Consider the following 21,480-nt stretch of genomic DNA (forward strand, 5'->3'; position numbering starts at 1 on the left):
GAGGGCCTCGGAGACATTTTGGCTTCACTTTGGAATCCCTGTTACAGCATCCACCCGTACACTATGTACAGTGATTGGCCGAGTCGCTTTTGATATACTCACTGAGATAGACTTTGACCTGTTGCAGTACATTAAAATGGAACTAAAAGAACTTTTTAATGCAATTAATAATTGTAATAAATTATATTATTTATTGAACATTGGATTTTATCAGATTGGTTTTGTAGAATAGCCTATTATTTGCTTAGTGCAAAAGATTGCTGTTACAGACTTTATTGTGTTGTGGAAGAAATGTTTATTGCAAATATTAGCAGTATAATAAATAAATAAATAAAAGAGCGCATTTCCATGGTGCACTGAATTTTTTTTCACCATTGAGGATGTGTGTAAAGTGATTTTATTTGATGACAGTTAATCACTTATTAGACAGGCGGAGGCAAATGGCATAAGGAACTATCAAATTCCCAGACATGAGGCTAGCGACTATGGCTTAATGACTTTAAGGCAAACTTCATTGTGAACTGTGATTTTGGCTCTTTGGTATTTGCAGTTAATCCCCATAAAGGAGCTCGGGTAGGCACGACCGAGACTAGAACTCGGCACGCTGGATACAGAGTCCGTAGCACTAACCACCACGCCGCCACGGAACAGCTGACGTCGCAAGCGGCATCGACGCCCGAAAACGCTGACTATCCTGATCAAACTACGGAGCATGGATCACTACATTTGTTGGCAAATACAATAAATGAGACTTACGGTAAAAGAAAAAGAGCAAACGTCTCTCATTATGTCAGTAGACGTTTTAAAAAGTTTATTAGGGGGCCAAGCACCGAAGGTGCCTAGGTACCCTATTGTTGTTCTATGTTTCTTCTTCTTCTTCTTCTTCTTCTTCATCTTCATCTTCTTCGTCTTCTGGCTAGGGTGTCTATGTGAGCCCATGGAACCATCTGGTAAAAAGCTGTGAAATTTGGCACACTGTTTGGGGAGGGTCTAAGGAACAGTTTGACCAAACTTGGGCCAAGTGTTGCCAACGTTCTAGCTCCACCATGGGGTCAAATTTGGGCCTAATTTAGAAGTATATTTCTGATCATAAGCTTTGAACCATGGGGCCAACATGTAAATGCCAAGCAACTGTATACCATGGGTCAAGAGAAGTTCAATGCACCCAATGGAAGCATATGGTATTAGGAACTATCAATTCCCCAGACATGTGGCTAACACCTTTATCCGAAGGACTATGAGGCACGCGTTGTGGCTAAAGCATTCTAGGGCATGAATTCGGCATTTGAAGAGCCCATGAAGAAAGACAGACAAACAGGTTCCACCGAGATTTGAACTCGGATCGCTGGATTCAGAGTCCAGAGTGCTAACCATTACACCATGGAACCACGGTGGACTGGCGAGCCCACGGCATCGGCTCCAGAAAACTCGGACTATCCTGATGAAAATCTGGAGCATGCATCAGTACAATTGGAGGGAAGTACAATAAATAAGACTTGTGGTAAAAGCAAAGCACACACGTCTCTCTTTATGTCAGGAGACGTTTTAAAAAAGTTTATTTAAAAATATTTTTGCATTGGAGGATCAGATTCTGCAGGCTTTTTCAGTGATAATGCATTGTCATGAAGTGGTATATAAATCGAGGGGAATACTTTCACAGCAAACACTGCATTTTGTTGAAAATGAAAAACATTTGAATATTATGTTACTGTCCACATTTACACTCAACTCAAGGTGCTTTTTTTTTTTTTGAGGAAAACATTTGCTGCTCTCCATGAGTTTCACCTAGCTCTGACAGAAAGTTCCCCATCTGAGCGGAGAAGTGTGCTCTTTTATGCTCCGCTCGTTCAGTCAGAGGAGACAGTTTTAAAAGGAGTTTGAGAGCTCGCTAAAGTCTTGCAGGTGTTTATAGGTGTTAATAGGTGTTTATTTATTGTTTACTTTTATAAAACGCATTTATCGTAAGGAAAAAATCTTGGGAGAGATATGAATGTCAGCTGAACTTGTAAAAATGACATTTTGGCTTCACTTTTGAATCCCTGTTACAGCGTCCACCCGTACACTATGTACAGTGATTGGCCGAGTCGCTTTTGATATTTTATTCAGTACATGTGGTGGGAAAACTCAACACTGTATTTACACGGTGTATTTTAAATTTGCTTTGTCACCGTTTTATTTACATTCATGGCATTTGGCACACGACTTTATCCAACCTTACACAAAACAAGTCTATTCAAGTGTGCTGTTAGTATACGTCTTTTAAACTAATAATGAGAGAGTATACTTTCAGTCTACTTTTTATGTACTTATCAGAGATATTCTTATAAAATTATACTTAAGTATACTTGGCTTGTACTGACAAGTATACAGAAATGTCTAAGTATTTTGGCCTATATTTGTACTTAATCTTTTGATCAAGATATAGTTAAGAAAAGTATAATTAAGTATACTTGGCTTGTAGTTGTGTTTACTCTTTTGATAGCGTAGCCTATTAAATACTTTTTTTTGCACACATATTGGCAACTTTGAGGTAGTACCCCAGCATATATTTTACATACGATCTTATAAACGTACATGTTGAAGTTTATAGTAACAAGTCAGCTTTGGGGTGGAATAGCTTAGAGTAAATAGCACATGGATGGAACTGAACCTGATCTTTTTTGTACACAGTACGATTAACCCACAAAGAAACATGTAAGCATTTGGCTGATTTTATTGACAATTCTTGCAAGGTGTTAGAGTCTTGTAGCACACTTGATTCATACTGGCTAAGCCTTTACCAGAATATATAATTTTAAATCTCACCACAAAACATGAAGTCGAAGAGCAAAAGGAGCCAGCCTCTTCACATCATACATAAATCGTTGGCTACAGCACTGAACTTGTGATATGACTCATGACTGCTCTTTTAGTCCCGTTCATATGGATTTGGCAAAGGTGTAACGTCCAGTTTTCAGCAGAACAAGACATGGCTTTGCCACATGGGTCTTGACTATCGTGTCCAAAACTGTCAACCGCCTCATCCACCACGGCCGTTTATTTATTGTTAACGCCAGTAAAACTTTTAAAAATGACAAAGCTCTGTCCCCAAAACTAATCTGGAGAGATGTAGCTTAAAATGTAAGTTGGGTCTTTTCGCATTCACAAACATGGAAAAGCGTAAAGTTAAAAAATGTACTGCAGTCAGCCACTAGAGGGCCTCGGAGACATTTTGGCTTCACTTTGGAATCCCTGTTACAGCATCCACCCGTACACTATGTACAGTGATTGGCCGAGTCGCTTTTGATATACTCACTGAGATAGACTTTGACCTGTTGCAGTACATTAAAATGGAACTAAAAGAACTTTTTAATGCAATTAATAATTGTAATAAATTATATTATTTATTGAACATTGGATTTTATCAGATTGGTTTTGTAGAATAGCCTATTATTTGCTTAGTGCAAAAGATTGCTGTTACAGACTTTATTGTGTTGTGGAAGAAATGTTTATTGCAAATATTAGCAGTATAATAAATAAATAAATAAAAGAGCGCATTTCCATGGTGCACTGAATTTTTTTTCACCATTGAGGATGTGTGTAAAGTGATTTTATTTGATGACAGTTAATCACTTATTAGACAGGCGGAGGCAAATGGCATAAGGAACTATCAAATTCCCAGACATGAGGCTAGCGACTATGGCTTAATGACTTTAAGGCAAACTTCATTGTGAACTGTGATTTTGGCTCTTTGGTATTTGCAGTTAATCCCCATAAAGGAGCTCGGGTAGGCACGACCGAGACTAGAACTCGGCACGCTGGATACAGAGTCCGTAGCACTAACCACCACGCCGCCACGGAACAGCTGACGTCGCAAGCGGCATCGACGCCCGAAAACGCTGACTATCCTGATCAAACTACGGAGCATGGATCACTACATTTGTTGGCAAATACAATAAATGAGACTTACGGTAAAAGAAAAAGAGCAAACGTCTCTCATTATGTCAGTAGACGTTTTAAAAAGTTTATTAGGGGGCCAAGCACCGAAGGTGCCTAGGTACCCTATTGTTGTTCTATGTTTCTTCTTCTTCTTCTTCTTCTTCTTCTTCATCTTCATCTTCATCTTCATCTTCTTCGTCTTCTGGCTAGGGTGTCTATGTGAGCCCATGGAACCATCTGGTAAAAAGCTGTGAAATTTGGCACACTGTTTGGGGAGGGTCTAAGGAACAGTTTGACCAAACTTGGGCCAAGTGTTGCCAACGTTCTAGCTCCACCATGGGGTCAAATTTGGGCCTAATTTAGAAGTATATTTCTGATCATAAGCTTTGAACCATGGGGCCAACATGTAAATGCCAAGCAACTGTATACCATGGGTCAAGAGAAGTTCAATGCACCCAATGGAAGCATATGGTATTAGGAACTATCAATTCCCCAGACATGTGGCTAACACCTTTATCCGAAGGACTATGAGGCACGCGTTGTGGCTAAAGCATTCTCGGGCATGAATTTGGCATTTGAAGAGCCCATGAAGAAAGACAGACAAACAGGTTCCACCGAGATTTGAACTCGGATCACTGGATTCAGAGTCCAGAGTGCTAACCATTACACCATGGAACCACGGTGGACTGGCGAGCCCACGGCATCGGCTCCAGAAAACTCGGACTATCCTGATGAAAATCTGGAGCATGCATCAGTACAATTGGAGGGAAGTACAATAAATAAGACTTGTGGTAAAAGCAAAGCACACACGTCTCTCTTTATGTCAGGAGACGTTTTAAAAAAGTTTATTTAAAAATATTTTTGCATTGGAGGATCAGATTCTGCAGGCTTTTTCAGTGATAATGCATTGTCATGAAGTGGTATATAAATCGAGGGGAATACTTTCACAGCAAACACTGCATTTTGTTGAAAATGAAAAACATTTGAATATTATGTTACTGTCCACATTTACACTCAACTCAAGGTGCTTTTTTTTTTTGAGGAAAACATTTGCTGCTCTCCATGAGTTTCACCTAGCTCTGACAGAAAGTTCCCCATCTGAGCGGAGAAGTGTGCTCTTTTATGCTCCGCTCGTTCAGTCAGAGGAGACAGTTTTAAAAGGAGTTTGAGAGCTCGCTAAAGTCTTGCAGGTGTTTATAGGTGTTAATAGGTGTTTATTTATTGTTTACTTTTATAAAACGCATTTATCGTAAGGAAAAAATCTTGGGAGAGATATGAATGTCAGCTGAACTTGTAAAAATGACATTTTGGCTTCACTTTTGAATCCCTGTTACAGCGTCCACCCGTACACTATGTACAGTGATTGGCCGAGTCGCTTTTGATATTTTATTCAGTACATGTGGTGGGAAAACTCAACACTGTATTTACACGGTGTATTTTAAATTTGCTTTGTCACCGTTTTATTTACATTCATGGCATTTGGCACACGACTTTATCCAACCTTACACAAAACAAGTCTATTCAAGTGTGCTGTTAGTATACATCTTTTAAACTAATAATGAGAGAGTATACTTTCAGTCTACTTTTTATGTACTTATCAGAGATATTCTTATAAAATTATACTTAAGTATACTTGGCTTGTACTGACAAGTATACAGAAATGTCTAAGTATTTTGGCCTATATTTGTACTTAATCTTTTGATCAAGATATAGTTAAGAAAAGTATAATTAAGTATACTTGGCTTGTAGTTGTGTTTACTCTTTTGATAGCGTAGCCTATTAAATACTTTTTTTTGCACACATATTGGCAACTTTGAGGTAGTACCCCAGCATATATTTTACATACGATCTTATAAACGTACATGTTGAAGTTTATAGTAACAAGTCAGCTTTGGGGTGGAATAGCTTAGAGTAAATAGCACATGGATGGAACTGAACCTGATCTTTTTTGTACACAGTACGATTAACCCACAAAGAAACATGTAAGCATTTGGCTGATTTTATTGACAATTCTTGCAAGGTGTTAGAGTCTTGTAGCACACTTGATTCATACTGGCTAAGCCTTTACCAGAATATATAATTTTAAATCTCACCACAAAACATGAAGTCGAAGAGCAAAAGGAGCCAGCCTCTTCACATCATACATAAATCGTTGGCTACAGCACTGAACTTGTGATATGACTCATGACTGCTCTTTTAGTCCCGTTCATATGGATTTGGCAAAGGTGTAACGTACAGTTTTCAGCAGAACAAGACATGGCTTTGCCACATGGGTCTTGACTATCGTGTCCAAAACTGTCAACCGCCTCATCCACCACGGCCGTTTATTTATTGTTAACGCCAGTAAAACTTTTAAAAATGACAAAGCTCTGTCCCCAAAACTAATCTGGAGAGATGTAGCTTAAAATGTAAGTTGGGTCTTTTCGCATTCACAAACATGGAAAAGCGTAAAGTTAAAAAATGTACTGCAGTCAGCCACTAGAGGGCCTCGGAGACATTTTGGCTTCACTTTGGAATCCCTGTTACAGCATCCACCCGTACACTATGTACAGTGATTGGCCGAGTCGCTTTTGATATACTCACTGAGATAGACTTTGACCTGTTGCAGTACATTAAAATGGAACTAAAAGAACTTTTTAATGCAATTAATAATTGTAATAAATTATATTATTTATTGAACATTGGATTTTATCAGATTGGTTTTGTAGAATAGCCTATTATTTGCTTAGTGCAAAAGATTGCTGTTACAGACTTTATTGTGTTGTGGAAGAAATGTTTATTGCAAATATTAGCAGTATAATAAATAAATAAATAAAAGAGCGCATTTCCATGGTGCACTGAATTTTTTTTCACCATTGAGGATGTGTGTAAAGTGATTTTATTTGATGACAGTTAACCACTTATTAGACAGGCGGAGGCAAATGGCATAAGGAACTATCAAATTCCCAGACATGAGGCTAGCGACTATGGCTTAATGACTTTAAGGCAAACTTCATTGTGAACTGTGATTTTGGCTCTTTGGTATTTGCAGTTAATCCCCATAAAGGAGCTCGGGTAGGCACGACCGAGACTAGAACTCGGCACGCTGGATACAGAGTCCGTAGCACTAACCACCACGCCGCCACGGAACAGCTGACGTCGCAAGCGGCATCGACGCCCGAAAACGCTGACTATCCTGATCAAACTACGGAGCATGGATCACTACATTTGTTGGCAAATACAATAAATGAGACTTACGGTAAAAGAAAAAGAGCAAACGTCTCTCATTATGTCAGTAGACGTTTTAAAAAGTTTATTAGGGGGCCAAGCACCGAAGGTGCCTAGGTACCCTATTGTTGTTCTATGTTTCTTCTTCTTCTTCTTCTTCTTCTTCATCTTCATCTTCTTCGTCTTCTGGCTAGGGTGTCTATGTGAGCCCATGGAACCATCTGGTAAAAAGCTGTGAAATTTGGCACACTGTTTGGGGAGGGTCTAAGGAACAGTTTGACCAAACTTGGGCCAAGTGTTGCCAACGTTCTAGCTCCACCATGGGGTCAAATTTGGGCCTAATTTAGAAGTATATTTCTGATCATAAGCTTTGAACCATGGGGCCAACATGTAAATGCCAAGCAACTGTATACCATGGGTCAAGAGAAGTTCAATGCACCCAATGGAAGCATATGGTATTAGGAACTATCAATTCCCCAGACATGTGGCTAACACCTTTATCCGAAGGACTATGAGGCACGCGTTGTGGCTAAAGCATTCTCGGGCATGAATTTGGCATTTGAAGAGCCCATGAAGAAAGACAGACAAACAGGTTCCACCGAGATTTGAACTCGGATCGCTGGATTCAGAGTCCAGAGTGCTAACCATTACACCATGGAACCACAGAGGACTGGCGAGCCCACGGCATCGGCTCCAGAAAACTCGGACTATCCTGATGAAAATCTGGAGCATGCATCAGTACAATTGGAGGGAAGTACAATAAATAAGACTTGTGGTAAAAGCAAAGCACACACGTCTCTCTTTATGTCAGGAGACGTTTTAAAAAAGTTTATTTAAAAATATTTTTGCATTGGAGGATCAGATTCTGCAGGCTTTTTCAGTGATAATGCATTGTCATGAAGTGGTATATAAATCGAGGGGAATACTTTCACAGCAAACACTGCATTTTGTTGAAAATGAAAAACATTTGAATATTATGTTACTGTCCACATTTACACTCAACTCAAGGTGCTTTTTTTTTTTTTGAGGAAAACATTTGCTGCTCTCCATGAGTTTCACCTAGCTCTGACAGAAAGTTCCCCATCTGAGCGGAGAAGTGTGCTCTTTTATGCTCCGCTCGTTCAGTCAGAGGAGACAGTTTTAAAAGGAGTTTGAGAGCTCGCTAAAGTCTTGCAGGTGTTTATAGGTGTTAATAGGTGTTTATTTATTGTTTACTTTTATAAAACGCATTTATCGTAAGGAAAAAATCTTGGGAGAGATATGAATGTCAGCTGAACTTGTAAAAATGACATTTTGGCTTCACTTTTGAATCCCTGTTACAGCGTCCACCCGTACACTATGTACAGTGATTGGCCGAGTCGCTTTTGATATTTTATTCAGTACATGTGGTGGGAAAACTCAACACTGTATTTACACGGTGTATTTTAAATTTGCTTTGTCACCGTTTTATTTACATTCATGGCATTTGGCACACGACTTTATCCAACCTTACACAAAACAAGTCTGTTCAAGTGTGCTGTTAGTATACGTCTTTTAAACTAATAATGAGAGAGTATACTTTCAGTCTACTTTTTATGTACTTATCAGAGATATTCTTATAAAATTATACTTAAGTATACTTGGCTTGTACTGACAAGTATACAGAAATGTCTAAGTATTTTGGCCTATATTTGTACTTAATCTTTTGATCAAGATATAGTTAAGAAAAGTATAATTAAGTATACTTGGCTTGTAGTTGTGTTTACTCTTTTGATAGCGTAGCCTATTAAATACTTTTTTTTGCACACATATTGGCAACTTTGAGGTAGTACCCCAGCATATATTTTACATACGATCTTATAAACGTACATGTTGAAGTTTATAGTAACAAGTCAGCTTTGGGGTGGAATAGCTTAGAGTAAATAGCACATGGATGGAACTGAACCTGATCTTTTTTGTACACAGTACGATTAACCCACAAAGAAACATGTAAGCATTTGGCTGATTTTATTGACAATTCTTGCAAGGTGTTAGAGTCTTGTAGCACACTTGATTCATACTGGCTAAGCCTTTACCAGAATATATAATTTTAAATCTCACCACAAAACATGAAGTCGAAGAGCAAAAGGAGCCAGCCTCTTCACATCATACATAAATCGTTGGCTACAGCACTGAACTTGTGATATGACTCATGACTGCTCTTTTAGTCCCGTTCATATGGATTTGGCAAAGGTGTAACGTCCAGTTTTCAGCAGAACAAGACATGGCTTTGCCACATGGGTCTTGACTATCGTGTCCAAAACTGTCAACCGCCTCATCCACCACGGCCGTTTATTTATTGTTAACGCCAGTAAAACTTTTAAAAATGACAAAGCTCTGTCCCCAAAACTAATCTGGAGAGATGTAGCTTAAAATGTAAGTTGGGTCTTTTCGCATTCACAAACATGGAAAAGCGTAAAGTTAAAAAATGTACTGCAGTCAGCCACTAGAGGGCCTCGGAGACATTTTGGCTTCACTTTGGAATCCCTGTTAGAGCATCCACCCGTACACTATGTACAGTGATTGGCCGAGTCGCTTTTGATATACTCACTGAGATAGACTTTGACCTGTTGCAGTACATTAAAATGGAACTAAAAGAACTTTTTAATGCAATTAATAATTGTAATAAATTATATTATTTATTGAACATTGGATTTTATCAGATTGGTTTTGTAGAATAGCCTATTATTTGCTTAGTGCAAAAGATTGCTGTTACAGACTTTATTGTGTTGTGGAAGAAATGTTTATTGCAAATATTAGCAGTATAATAAATAAATAAATAAAAGAGCGCATTTCCATGGTGCACTGAATTTTTTTTCACCATTGAGGATGTGTGTAAAGTGATTTTATTTGATGACAGTTAACCACTTATTAGACAGGCGGAGGCAAATGGCATAAGGAACTATCAAATTCCCAGACATGAGGCTAGCGACTATGGCTTAATGACTTTAAGGCAAACTTCATTGTGAACTGTGATTTTGGCTCTTTGGTATTTGCAGTTAATCCCCATAAAGGAGCTCGGGTAGGCACGACCGAGACTAGAACTCGGCACGCTGGATACAGAGTCCGTAGCACTAACCACCACGCCGCCACGGAACAGCTGACGTCGCAAGCGGCATCGACGCCCGAAAACGCTGACTATCCTGATCAAACTACGGAGCATGGATCACTACATTTGTTGGCAAATACAATAAATGAGACTTACGGTAAAAGAAAAAGAGCAAACGTCTCTCATTATGTCAGTAGACGTTTTAAAAAGTTTATTAGGGGGCCAAGCACCGAAGGTGCCTAGGTACCCTATTGTTGTTCTATGTTTCTTCTTCTTCTTCTTCTTCTTCTTCATCTTCATCTTCTTCGTCTTCTGGCTAGGGTGTCTATGTGAGCCCATGGAACCATCTGGTAAAAAGCTGTGAAATTTGGCACACTGTTTGGGGAGGGTCTAAGGAACAGTTTGACCAAACTTGGGCCAAGTGTTGCCAACGTTCTAGCTCCACCATGGGGTCAAATTTGGGCCTAATTTAGAAGTATATTTCTGATCATAAGCTTTGAACCATGGGGCCAACATGTAAATGCCAAGCAACTGTATACCATGGGTCAAGAGAAGTTCAATGCACCCAATGGAAGCATATGGTATTAGGAACTATCAATTCCCCAGACATGTGGCTAACACCTTTATCCGAAGGACTATGAGGCACGCGTTGTGGCTAAAGCATTCTAGGGCATGAATTCGGCATTTGAAGAGCCCATGAAGAAAGACAGACAAACAGGTTCCACCGAGATTTGAACTCGGATCGCTGGATTCAGAGTCCAGAGTGCTAACCATTACACCATGGAACCACGGTGGACTGGCGAGCCCACGGCATCGGCTCCAGAAAACTCGGACTATCCTGATGAAAATCTGGAGCATGCATCAGTACAATTGGAGGGAAGTACAATAAATAAGACTTGTGGTAAAAGCAAAGCACACACGTCTCTCTTTATGTCAGGAGACGTTTTAAAAAAGTTTATTTAAAAATATTTTTGCATTGGAGGATCAGATTCTGCAGGCTTTTTCAGTGATAATGCATTGTCATGAAGTGGTATATAAATCGAGGGGAATACTTTCACAGCAAACACTGCATTTTGTTGAAAATGAAAAACATTTGAATATTATGTTACTGTCCACATTTACACTCAACTCAAGGTGCTTTTTTTTTTTTTGAGGAAAACATTTGCTGCTCTCCATGAGTTTCACCTAGCTCTGACAGAAAGTTCCCCATCTGAGCGGAGAAGTGTGCTCTTTTATGCTCCGCTCGTTCAGTCAGAGGAGACAGTTTTAAAAGGAGTTTGAGAGCTCGCTAAAGTCTTGCAGGTGTTTATAGGTGTTAATAGGTGTTTATTTATTGTTTACTTTTATAAAACGCATTTATCGTAAGGAAAAAATCTTGGGAGAGATATGAATGTCAGCTGAACTTGTAAAAATGACATTTTGGCTTCACTTTTGAATCCCTGTTACAGCGTCCACCCGTACACTATGTACAGTGATTGGCCGAGTCGCTTTTGATATTTTATTCAGTACATGTGGTGGGAAAACTCAACACTGTATTTACACGGTGTATTTTAAATTTGCTTTGTCACCGTTTTATTTACATTCATGGCATTTGGCACACGACTTTATCCAACCTTACACAAAACAAGTCTGTTCAAGTGTGCTGTTAGTATACGTCTTTTAAACTAATAATGAGAGAGTATACTTTCAGTCTACTTTTTATGTACTTATCAGAGATATTCTTATAAAATTATACTTAAGTATACTTGGCTTGTACTGACAAGTATACAGAAATGTCTAAGTATTTTGGCCTATATTTGTACTTAATCTTTTGATCAAGATATAGTTAAGAAAAGTATAATTAAGTATACTTGGCTTGTAGTTGTGTTTACTCTTTTGATAGCGTAGCCTATTAAATACTTTTTTTTGCACACATATTGGCAACTTTGAGGTAGTACCCCAGCATATATTTTACATACGATCTTATAAACGTACATGTTGAAGTTTATAGTAACAAGTCAGCTTTGGGGTGGAATAGCTTAGAGTAAATAGCACATGGATGGAACTGAACCTGATCTTTTTTGTACACAGTACGATTAACCCACAAAGAAACATGTAAGCATTTGGCTGATTTTATTGACAATTCTTGCAAGGTGTTAGAGTCTTGTAGCACACTTGATTCATACTGGCTAAGCCTTTACCAGAATATATAATTTTAAATCTCACCACAAAACATGAAGTCGAAGAGCAAAAGGAGCCAGCCTCTTCACATCATACATAAATCGTTGGCTACAGCACTGAACTTGTGATATGACTCATGACTGCTCTTTTAGTCCCGTTCATATGGATTTGGCAAAGGTGTAACGTCCAGTTTTCAGCAGAACAAGACATGGCTTTGCCACATGGGTCTTGACTATCGTGTCCAAAACTGTCAACCGCCTCATCCACCACGGCCGTTTATTTATTGTTAACGCCAGTAAAACTTTTAAAAATGACAAAGCTCTGTCCCCAAAACTAATCTGGAGAGATGTAGCTTAAAATGTAAGTTGGGTCTTTTCGCATTCACAAACATGGAAAAGCGTAAAGTTAAAAAATGTACTGCAGTCAGCCACTAGAGGGCCTCGGAGACATTTTGGCTTCACTTTGGAATCCCTGTTACAGCATCCACCCGTACACTATGTACAGTGATTGGCCGAGTCGCTTTTGATATACTCACTGAGATAGACTTTGACCTGTTGCAGTACATTAAAATGGAACTAAAAGAACTTTTTAATGCAATTAATAATTGTAATAAATTATATTATTTATTGAACATTGGATTTTATCAGATTGGTTTTGTAGAATAGCCTATTATTTGCTTAGTGCAAAAGATTGCTGTTACAGACTTTATTGTGTTGTGGAAGAAATGTTTATTGCAAATATTAGCAGTATAATAAATAAATAAATAAAAGAGCGCATTTCCATGGTGCACTGAATTTTTTTTCACCATTGAGGATGTGTGTAAAGTGATTTTATTTGATGACAGTTAATCACTTATTAGACAGGCGGAGGCAAATGGCATAAGGAACTATCAAATTCCCAGACATGAGGCTAGCGACTATGGCTTAATGACTTTAAGGCAAACTTCATTGTGAACTGTGATTTTGGCTCTTTGGTATTTGCAGTTAATCCCCATAAAGGAGCTCGGGTAGGCACGACCGAGACTAGAACTCGGCACGCTGGATACAGAGTCCGTAGCACTAACCACCACGCCGCCACGGAACAGCTGACGTCGCAAGCGGCATCGACGCCCGAAAACGCTGACTATCCTGATCAAACTACGGAGCATGGATCACTACATTTGTTGGCAAATGCAATAAATGAGACTTACGGTAAAAGAAAAAGAGCAAACGTCTCTCATTATGTCAGTAGACGTTTTACAAAGTTTATTAGGGGGCCAAGGACCGAAGGTGCCTAGGTACCCTATTGTTGTTCTATGTTTCTTCTTCTTCTTCTTCTTCTTCTTCATCTTCATCTTCATCTTCTTCGTCTTCTGGCTAGGGTGTCTATGTGAGCCCATGGAACCATCTGGTAAAAAGCTGTGAAATTTGGCACACTGTTTGGGGAGGGTCTAAGGAACAGTTTGACCAAACTTGGGCCAAGTGTTGCCAACGTTCTAGCTCCACCATGGGGTCAAATTTGGGCCTAATTTAGAAGTATATTTCTGATCATAAGCTTTGAACCATGGGGCCAACATGTAAATGCCAAGCAACTGTATACCATGGGTCAAGAGAAGTTCAATGCACCCAATGGAAGCATATGGTATTAGGAACTATCAATTCCCCAGACATGTGGCTAACACCTTTATCCGAAGGACTATGAGGCACGCGTTGTGGCTAAAGCATTCTCGGGCATGAATTTGGCATTTGAAGAGCCCATGAAGAAAGACAGACAAACAGGTTCCACCGAGATTTGAACTCGGATCGCTGGATTCAGAGTCCAGAGTGCTAACCATTACACCATGGAACCACAGAGGACTGGCGAGCCCACGGCATCGGCTCCAGAAAACTCGGACTATCCTGATGAAAATCTGGAGCATGCATCAGTACAATTGGAGGGAAGTACAATAAATAAGACTTGTGGTAAAAGCAAAGCACACACGTCTCTCTTTATGTCAGGAGACGTTTTAAAAAAGTTTATTTAAAAATATTTTTGCATTGGAGGATCAGATTCTGCAGGCTTTTTCAGTGATAATGCATTGTCATGAAGTGGTATATAAATCGAGGGGAATACTTTCACAGCAAACACTGCATTTTGTTGAAAATGAAAAACATTTGAATATTATGTTACTGTCCACATTTACACTCAACTCAAGGTGCTTTTTTTTTTTTTGAGGAAAACATTTGCTGCTCTCCATGAGTTTCACCTAGCTCTGACAGAAAGTTCCCCATCTGAGCGGAGAAGTGTGCTCTTTTATGCTCCGCTCGTTCAGTCAGAGGAGACAGTTTTAAAAGGAGTTTGAGAGCTCGCTAAAGTCTTGCAGGTGTTTATAGGTGTTAATAGGTGTTTATTTATTGTTTACTTTTATAAAACGCATTTATCGTAAGGAAAAAATCTTGGGAGAGATATGAATGTCAGCTGAACTTGTAAAAATGACATTTTGGCTTCACTTTTGAATCCCTGTTACAGCGTCCACCCGTACACTATGTACAGTGATTGGCCGAGTCGCTTTTGATATTTTATTCAGTACATGTGGTGGGAAAACTCAACACTGTATTTACACGGTGTATTTTAAATTTGCTTTGTCACCGTTTTATTTACATTCATGGCATTTGGCACACGACTTTATCCAACCTTACACAAAACAAGTCTATTCAAGTGTGCTGTTAGTATACGTCTTTTAAACTAATAATGAGAGAGTATACTTTCAGTCTACTTTTTATGTACTTATCAGAGATATTCTTATAAAATTATACTTAAGTATACTTGGCTTGTACTGACAAGTATACAGAAATGTCTAAGTATTTTGGCCTATATTTGTACTTAATCTTTTGATCAAGATATAGTTAAGAAAAGTATAATTAAGTATACTTGGCTTGTAGTTGTGTTTACTCTTTTGATAGCGTAGCCTATTAAATACTTTTTTTTGCACACATATTGGCAACTTTGAGGTAGTACCCCAGCATATATTTTACATACGATCTTATAAACGTACATGTTGAAGTTTATAGTAACAAGTCAGCTTTGGGGTGGAATAGCTTAGAGTAAATAGCACATGGATGGAACTGAACCTGATCTTTTTTGTACACAGTACGATTAACCCACAAAGAAACATGTAAGCATTTGGCTGATTTTATTGACAATTCTTGCAAGGTGTTAGAGTCTTGTAGCACACTTGATTCATACTGGCTAAGCCTTTACCAGAATATATAATTTTAAATCTCACCACAAAACATGAAGTCGAAGAGCAAAAGGAGCCAGCCTCTTCACATCATACATAAATCGTTGGCTACAGCACTGAACTTGTGATATGACTCATGACTGCTCTTTTAGTCCCGTTCATATGGATTTGGCAAAGGTGTAACGTACAGTTTTCAGCAGAACAAGACATGGCTTTGCCACATGGGTCTTGACTATCGTGTCCAAAACTGTCAACCGCCTCATCCACCACGGCCGTTTATTTATTGTTAACGCCAGTAAAACTTTTAAAAATGACAAAGCTCTGTCCCCAAAACTAATCTGGAGAGATGTAGCTTAAAATGTAAGTTGGGTCTTTTCGCATTCACAAACATGGAAAAGCGTAAAGTTAAAAAATGTACTGCAGTCAGCCACTAGAGGGCCTCGGAGACATTTTGGCTTCACTTTGGAATCCCTGTTACAGCATCCACCCGTACACTATGTACAGTGATTGGCCGAGTCGCTTTTGATATACTCACTGAGATAGACTTTGACCTGTTGCAGTACATTAAAATGGAACTAAAAGAACTTTTTAATGCAATTAATAATTGTAATAAATTATATTATTTATTGAACATTGGATTTTATCAGATTGGTTTTGTAGAATAGCCTATTATTTGCTTAGTGCAAAAGATTGCTGTTACAGACTTTATTGTGTTGTGGAAGAAATGTTTATTGCAAATATTAGCAGTATAATAAATAAATAAATAAAAGAGCGCATTTCCATGGTGCACTGAATTTTTTTTCACCATTGAGGATGTGTGTAAAGTGATTTTATTTGATGACAGTTAACCACTTATTAGACAGGCGGAGGCAAATGGCATAAGGAACTATCAAATTCCCAGACATGAGGCTAGCGACTATGGCTTAATGACTTTAAGGCAAACTTCATTGTGAACTGTGATTTTGGCTCTTTGGTATTTGCAGTTAATCCCCATAAAGGAGCTCGGGTAGGCACGACCGAGACTAGAACTCGGCACGCTGGATACAGAGTCCGTAGCACTAACCACCACGCCGCCACGGAACAGCTGACGTCGCAAGCGGCATCGACGCCCGAAAACGCTGACTATCCTGATCAAACTACGGAGCATGGATCACTACATTTGTTGGCAAATGCAATAAATGAGACTTACGGTAAAAGAAAAAGAGCAAACGTCTCTCATTATGTCAGTAGACGTTTTACAAAGTTTATTAGGGGGCCAAGGACCGAAGGTGCCTAGGTACCCTATTGTTGTTCTATGTTTCTTCTTCTTCTTCTTCTTCTTCTTCATCTTCATCTTCATCTTCTTCGTCTTCTGGCTAGGGTGTCTATGTGAGCCCATGGAACCATCTGGTAAAAAGCTGTGAAATTTGGCACACTGTTTGGGGAGGGTCTAAGGAACAGTTTGACCAAACTTGGGCCAAGTGTTGCCAACGTTCTAGCTCCACCATGGGGTCAAATTTGGGCCTAATTTAGAAGTATATTTCTGATCATAAGCTTTGAACCATGGGGCCAACATGTAAATGCCAAGCAACTGTATACCATGGGTCAAGAGAAGTTCAATGCACCCAATGGAAGCATATGGTATTAGGAACTATCAATTCCCCAGACATGTGGCTAACACCTTTATCCGAAGGACTATGAGGCACGCGTTGTGGCTAAAGCATTCTCGGGCATGAATTTGGCATTTGAAGAGCCCATGAAGAAAGACAGACAAACAGGTTCCACCGAGATTTGAACTCGGATCGCTGGATTCAGAGTCCAGAGTGCTAACCATTACACCATGGAACCACAGAGGACTGGCGAGCCCACGGCATCGGCTCCAGAAAACTCGGACTATCCTGATGAAAATCTGGAGCATGCATCAGTACAATTGGAGGGAAGTACAATAAATAAGACTTGTGGTAAAAGCAAAGCACACACGTCTCTCTTTATGTCAGGAGACGTTTTAAAAAAGTTTATTTAAAAATATTTTTGCATTGGAGGATCAGATTCTGCAGGCTTTTTCAGTGATAATGCATTGTCATGAAGTGGTATATAAATCGAGGGGAATACTTTCACAGCAAACACTGCATTTTGTTGAAAATGAAAAACATTTGAATATTATGTTACTGTCCACATTTACACTCAACTCAAGGTGCTTTTTTTTTTTTTGAGGAAAACATTTGCTGCTCTCCATGAGTTTCACCTAGCTCTGACAGAAAGTTCCCCATCTGAGCGGAGAAGTGTGCTCTTTTATGCTCCGCTCGTTCAGTCAGAGGAGACAGTTTTAAAAGGAGTTTGAGAGCTCGCTAAAGTCTTGCAGGTGTTTATAGGTGTTAATAGGTGTTTATTTATTGTTTACTTTTATAAAACGCATTTATCGTAAGGAAAAAATCTTGGGAGAGATATGAATGTCAGCTGAACTTGTAAAAATGACATTTTGGCTTCACTTTTGAATCCCTGTTACAGCGTCCACCCGTACACTATGTACAGTGATTGGCCGAGTCGCTTTTGATATTTTATTCAGTACATGTGGTGGGAAAACTCAACACTGTATTTACACGGTGTATTTTAAATTTGCTTTGTCACCGTTTTATTTACATTCATGGCATTTGGCACACGACTTTATCCAACCTTACACAAAACAAGTCTATTCAAGTGTGCTGTTAGTATACGTCTTTTAAACTAATAATGAGAGAGTATACTTTCAGTCTACTTTTTATGTACTTATCAGAGATATTCTTATAAAATTATACTTAAGTATACTTGGCTTGTACTGACAAGTATACAGAAATGTCTAAGTATTTTGGCCTATATTTGTACTTAATCTTTTGATCAAGATATAGTTAAGAAAAGTATAATTAAGTATACTTGGCTTGTAGTTGTGTTTACTCTTTTGATAGCGTAGCCTATTAAATACTTTTTTTTGCACACATATTGGCAACTTTGAGGTAGTACCCCAGCATATATTTTACATACGATCTTATAAACGTACATGTTGAAGTTTATAGTAACAAGTCAGCTTTGGGGTGGAATAGCTTAGAGTAAATAGCACATGGATGGAACTGAACCTGATCTTTTTTGTACACAGTACGATTAACCCACAAAGAAACATGTAAGCATTTGGCTGATTTTATTGACAATTCTTGCAAGGTGTTAGAGTCTTGTAGCACACTTGATTCATACTGGCTAAGCCTTTACCAGAATATATAATTTTAAATCTCACCACAAAACATGAAGTCGAAGAGCAAAAGGAGCCAGCCTCTTCACATCATACATAAATCGTTGGCTACAGCACTGAACTTGTGATATGACTCATGACTGCTCTTTTAGTCCCGTTCATATGGATTTGGCAAAGGTGTAACGTCCAGTTTTCAGCAGAACAAGACATGGCTTTGCCACATGGGTCTTGACTATCGTGTCCAAAACTGTCAACCGCCTCATCCACCACGGCCGTTTATTTATTGTTAACGCCAGTAAAACTTTTAAAAATGACAAAGCTCTGTCCCCAAAACTAATCTGGAGAGATGTAGCTTAAAATGTAAGTTGGGTCTTTTCGCATTCACAAACATGGAAAAGCGTAAAGTAAAAAAATGTACTGCAGTCAGCCACTAGAGGGCCTCGGAGACATTTTGGCTTCACTTTGGAATCCCTGTTACAGCATCCACCCGTACACTATGTACAGTGATTGGCCGAGTCGCTTTTGATATACTCACTGAGATAGACTTTGACCTGTTGCAGTACATTAAAATGGAACTAAAAGAACTTTTTAATGCAATTAATAATTGTAATAAATTATATTATTTATTGAACATTGGATTTTATCAGATTGGTTTTGTAGAATAGCCTATTATTTGCTTAGTGCAAAAGATTGCTGTTACAGACTTTATTGTGTTGTGGAAGAAATGTTTATTGCAAATATTAGCAGTATAATAAATAAATAAATAAAAGAGCGCATTTCCATGGTGCACTGAATTTTTTTTCACCATTGAGGATGTGTGTAAAGTGATTTTATTTGATGACAGTTAACCACTTATTAGACAGGCGGAGGCAAATGGCATAAGGAACTATCAAATTCCCAGACATGAGGCTAGCGACTATGGCTTAATGACTTTAAGGCAAACTTCATTGTGAACTGTGATTTTGGCTCTTTGGTATTTGCAGTTAATCCCCATAAAGGAGCTCGGGTAGGCACGACCGAGACTAGAACTCGGCACGCTGGATACAGAGTTCGTAGCACTAACCACCACGCCGCCACGGAACAGCTGACGTCGCAAGCGGCATCGACGCCCGAAAACGCTGACTATCCTGATCAAACTACGGAGCATGGATCACTACATTTGTTGGCAAATACAATAAATGAGACTTACGGTAAAAGAAAAAGAGCAAACGTCTCTCATTATGTCAGTAGACGTTTTAAAAAGTTTATTAGGGGGCCAAGCACCGAAGGTGCCTAGGTACCCTATTGTTGTTCTATGTTTCTTCTTCTTCTTCTTCTTCTTCTTCATCTTCATCTTCTTCGTCTTCTGGCTAGGGTGTCTATGTGAGCCCATGGAACCATCTGGTAAAAAGCTGTGAAATTTGGCACACTGTTTGGGGAGGGTCTAAGGAACAGTTTGACCAAACTTGGGCCAAGTGTTGCCAACGTTCTAGCTCCACCATGGGGTCAAATTTGGGCCTAATTTAGAAGTATATTTCTGATCATAAGCTTTGAACCATGGGGCCAACATGTAAATGCCAAGCAACTGTATACCATGGGTCAAGAGAAGTTCAATGCACCCAATGGAAGCATATGGTATTAGGAACTATCAATTCCCCAGACATGTGGCTAACACCTTTATCCGAAGGACTATGAGGCACGCGTTGTGGCTAAAGCATTCTCGGGCATGAATTTGGCATTTGAAGAGCCCATGAAGAAAGACAGACAAACAGGTTCCACCGAGATTTGAACTCGGATCGCTGGATTCAGAGTCCAGAGTGCTAACCATTACACCATGGAACCACAGAGGACTGGCGAGCCCACGGCATCGGCTCCAGAAAACTCGGACTATCCTGATGAAAATCTGGAGCATGCATCAGTACAATTGGAGGGAAGTACAATAAATAAGACTTGTGGTAAAAGCAAAGCACACACGTCTCTCTTTATGTCAGGAGACGTTTTAAAAAAGTTTATTTAAAAATATTTTTGCATTGGAGGATCAGATTCTGCAGGCTTTTTCAGTGATAATGCATTGTCATGAAGTGGTATATAAATCGAGGGGAATACTTTCACAGCAAACACTGCATTTTGTTGAAAATGAAAAACATTTGAATATTATGTTACTGTCCACATTTACACTCAACTCAAGGTGCTTTTTTTTTTTTTGAGGAAAACATTTGCTGCTCTCCATGAGTTTCACCTAGCTCTGACAGAAAGTTCCCCATCTGAGCGGAGAAGTGTGCTCTTTTATGCTCCGCTCGTTCAGTCAGAGGAGACAGTTTTAAAAGGAGTTTGAGAGCTCGCTAAAGTCTTGCAGGTGTTTATAGGTGTTAATAGGTGTTTATTTATTGTTTACTTTTATAAAACGCATTTATCGTAAGGAAAAAATCTTGGGAGAGATATGAATGTCAGCTGAACTTGTAAAAATGACATTTTGGTTTCACTTTTGAATCCCTGTTACAGCGTCCACCCGTACACTATGTACAGTGATTGGCCGAGTCGCTTTTGATATTTTATTCAGTACATGTGGTGGGAAAACTCAACACTGTATTTACACGGTGTATTTTAAATTTGCTTTGTCACCGTTTTATTTACATTCATGGCATTTGGCACACGACTTTATCCAACCTTACACAAAACAAGTCTATTCAAGTGTGCTGTTAGTATACGTCTTTTAAACTAATAATGAGAGAGTATACTTTCAGTCTACTT

The 21,480-nt window shown here is 39.0% G+C and overlaps 7 non-coding genes across 7 annotated transcripts; all 7 read right to left on the minus strand.

Moving 5' to 3' along the window:
* Positions 1–1,316: 1,316 nt before the first annotated feature.
* trnaq-cug (transfer RNA glutamine (anticodon CUG)) lies at positions 1,317–1,388 on the minus strand. The gene has a single exon. It is a non-coding gene; the product is annotated as a tRNA-Gln (tRNA).
* A 3,136-nt stretch (positions 1,389–4,524) lies between these two features.
* trnaq-cug (transfer RNA glutamine (anticodon CUG)) lies at positions 4,525–4,596 on the minus strand. The gene has a single exon. It is a non-coding gene; the product is annotated as a tRNA-Gln (tRNA).
* Positions 4,597–7,715: 3,119 nt separating this feature from the next.
* On the minus strand, positions 7,716–7,787 carry trnaq-cug (transfer RNA glutamine (anticodon CUG)). The gene has a single exon. It is a non-coding gene; the product is annotated as a tRNA-Gln (tRNA).
* A 3,121-nt stretch (positions 7,788–10,908) lies between these two features.
* On the minus strand, positions 10,909–10,980 carry trnaq-cug (transfer RNA glutamine (anticodon CUG)). Its single transcript has one exon. It is a non-coding gene; the product is annotated as a tRNA-Gln (tRNA).
* A 3,127-nt stretch (positions 10,981–14,107) lies between these two features.
* Positions 14,108–14,179, minus strand: trnaq-cug (transfer RNA glutamine (anticodon CUG)). Its single transcript has one exon. It is a non-coding gene; the product is annotated as a tRNA-Gln (tRNA).
* Positions 14,180–17,306: 3,127 nt separating this feature from the next.
* Positions 17,307–17,378, minus strand: trnaq-cug (transfer RNA glutamine (anticodon CUG)). The gene has a single exon. It is a non-coding gene; the product is annotated as a tRNA-Gln (tRNA).
* A 3,121-nt stretch (positions 17,379–20,499) lies between these two features.
* On the minus strand, positions 20,500–20,571 carry trnaq-cug (transfer RNA glutamine (anticodon CUG)). The gene has a single exon. It is a non-coding gene; the product is annotated as a tRNA-Gln (tRNA).
* Positions 20,572–21,480: the final 909 nt, after the last annotated feature.

This window comes from Pangasianodon hypophthalmus, chromosome 1 (assembly GCF_027358585.1).
Source record: "Pangasianodon hypophthalmus isolate fPanHyp1 chromosome 1, fPanHyp1.pri, whole genome shotgun sequence".
Classification (NCBI taxonomy): domain Eukaryota; kingdom Metazoa; phylum Chordata; class Actinopteri; order Siluriformes; family Pangasiidae; genus Pangasianodon; species Pangasianodon hypophthalmus.